Raw genomic sequence first — 2,500 nt, 5'->3', positions numbered from 1 at the left:
TGGACTTTTCCTGTTTGGACTCTAGGGGGAATATTGTTGCTTTTGTGTCTGCATGTGCCATGAGCCCCGCCCTTTCCTTATCTGTTCAGCTTTTGCACGCCTATTCCTTGTGTTTCATTATTGTCACCCCTATTTATACCGGTTGTCTTACATCTGCCTTTCGTTCAGTCATTGTCTTTGGTTTGCTTTCTCTTTATTTGTTGTACCTGTTTTTTCTGTTTCTAGTCTCCTAGTGTTTCTTGTCCTTTTTTATTTTTCCTTTAATAAACCCCCTTTTATGTTATCCCTGCATTTGGGTCTGTACTTTTATCTGTAGAGACATCTGCCTTCCCTAACAACAGAATATATGACTGATCAGTGATATAATGTAAAGTGTGAGAGTCTGTGGTAAGGCAAATAACAGTATTGTGCAATATTATTATTTTTGTACAATATACAGCAGCAGCAGTAGTGTGTTATATTGCTCAAATATCTTTCTTAACAGAGTTTAACAGTTGGGTCACTTGAAGTGCAGTCATTGGTATAGAGGGAGAATAGCAGTCAGTCAATTCTCAGTCTTACGTTTAAGTGTTTCCTGCTTGGCTGAGGATGAGGCTGAAATATATTTTGGTTTAATTCGAGCACAATGCTGATGTTCAGCTGGAGATCACAGAGGAAGTATATACAAATCAATCTGTCTCTCTTTTTTATTCTTACACAACACTCAGCTCATCACACACAGCGTGCAATTTAAAACACATGCGTTCAAGTTCTCTAGAATGAAAAAAATAAACGTTGCTTTTTATACATTATAAAAAAATGAGTTACTACTAAAAAGAATAATAGATTTAATACACCGTGGAAGAAGCAGTAGAAGCGGCAACAGAAACAGAACCCATGCGTGTTAGTAATAATAAGAATAGCATTAAGAAGAAGATGAAAAGCGGCAATAATAATAACAACTACAACTAGAATGTACATTTCCTGAAGAAAATGTGAATGGTGCTTGCACATGGCAAATCTCGGCACTCGGTTGCTAGGGTGAAATTTTAGAAATTTCCCTTTCAAGTCTATGGGACTTGTTTGGCCGCTTTTCGCCCGCTGTGCGAACATCGTTGGTTGGATCGCTTATAAAAGTCATCTCACCTGTCCTCAATGAGCCGGTCGATTTGAGACCTCATTCATGGGTCTAGGACAAAAGCTGTGGGTCAAGTTATGCGCCGAAAGAAGAATATCTCGGTATGCAAGATAACCAGAATGATGCTTTGCAAGCACCATTAATAATAATGATGATAATAGCAACAATTATAAAAAAAAATAATAATAATTTTGTTTTTTAATAATCTGCTGCCCCCGTGTGGTCAGACTGAGATACGAACCAGGCTGCATTTTTGTTTAAATCTGTTCTTTAATTTTTAAAGGCACAACTTTTTTGAATAGTCACATCAAACTGTTTATTTATAAATGTTTAAAAATATTTAGCAATTGAAAACATAAATAAATAAAACTGGCAGGGGGGATATTGAGCTTTAGGAGTTTGGAGTGGAGAATTTCCGGAATTATTGTATTAAAAGCCGAACTGAAGTCGACAAACATCCCTGGGCAGTCAAGGTGTAGCAGAATGTAATGCAGCCCAATGTGCAGAAATACTGTAATAAACACTTCATATAGTAGCAGCAGTTATATGAGGTTTTGTTATGTATTGTGCACAACAGCTATTGACTTAATGTGAAAGACAGAATGTGTAAAGAGTAGAAACTTGTGTTAACTAAAATTAACAGATTAGTGTTCGGGTCTTGAGTCTTTATATGAACAACAACAATCGAGATAAAACTACATTATTACTGTAACAGAGCTGGTATAAATGATTAAACACCTTATACCTCAATATATAGGTTTAAATAGTTAACAGTGAGCCAGTGCTTTAACACAATAAACCCTGCTTTAGAGTTTTAATTAAACACCGTTTGTGTATCAACCCGTTTCATCAACCCGTTTTATTTATTTATTATAAGGTTTCAATACCTAACTATTTTTAAACATTTATAAATGTACAGATTGGTGGGAATATTTTTAAAGGCTATTTCTTACATCGAACTTATTTTCTTTCTTTTTTTAAAGGTTTTTATAAATTGAAAAGATTTAAACGAAAATGCAGCCTGGTGCGTATCTCAGTCTGACCACACGGGGGCAGCAGATTATTAAAAAGCAAACAAAAACGTTATCATTATTGTTGTTGTTGTTGTTCTTCTTCTTCTTCTTCTTCTTCTTCTTCTTCTTCTTCTTATTATTATTATTATTATTATTATTATTATTATTATTATTATTAGTACACAGACATAAAGGAAATGGTATGAATGGAAATACAGAAGAAATCATTCTCATTTATTCCATATATTGGAACATATAATAAATACTTATTCAAATATCACAATGAACGAGTTAAAATAAGTTTGTGTTACTAAATAGATCTAGCAACAAATCACAAAGTTGCCACCATTTCGAAATCAATCCATTAATT

The sequence above is a fragment of the Tachysurus fulvidraco genome, chromosome 23 (genome assembly GCF_022655615.1).
Source record: "Tachysurus fulvidraco isolate hzauxx_2018 chromosome 23, HZAU_PFXX_2.0, whole genome shotgun sequence".
NCBI classification, from domain to species: domain Eukaryota; kingdom Metazoa; phylum Chordata; class Actinopteri; order Siluriformes; family Bagridae; genus Tachysurus; species Tachysurus fulvidraco.
The sequence above is the reverse complement of the archived record's forward strand: the minus strand, read 5'-3'. Positions refer to the sequence as shown.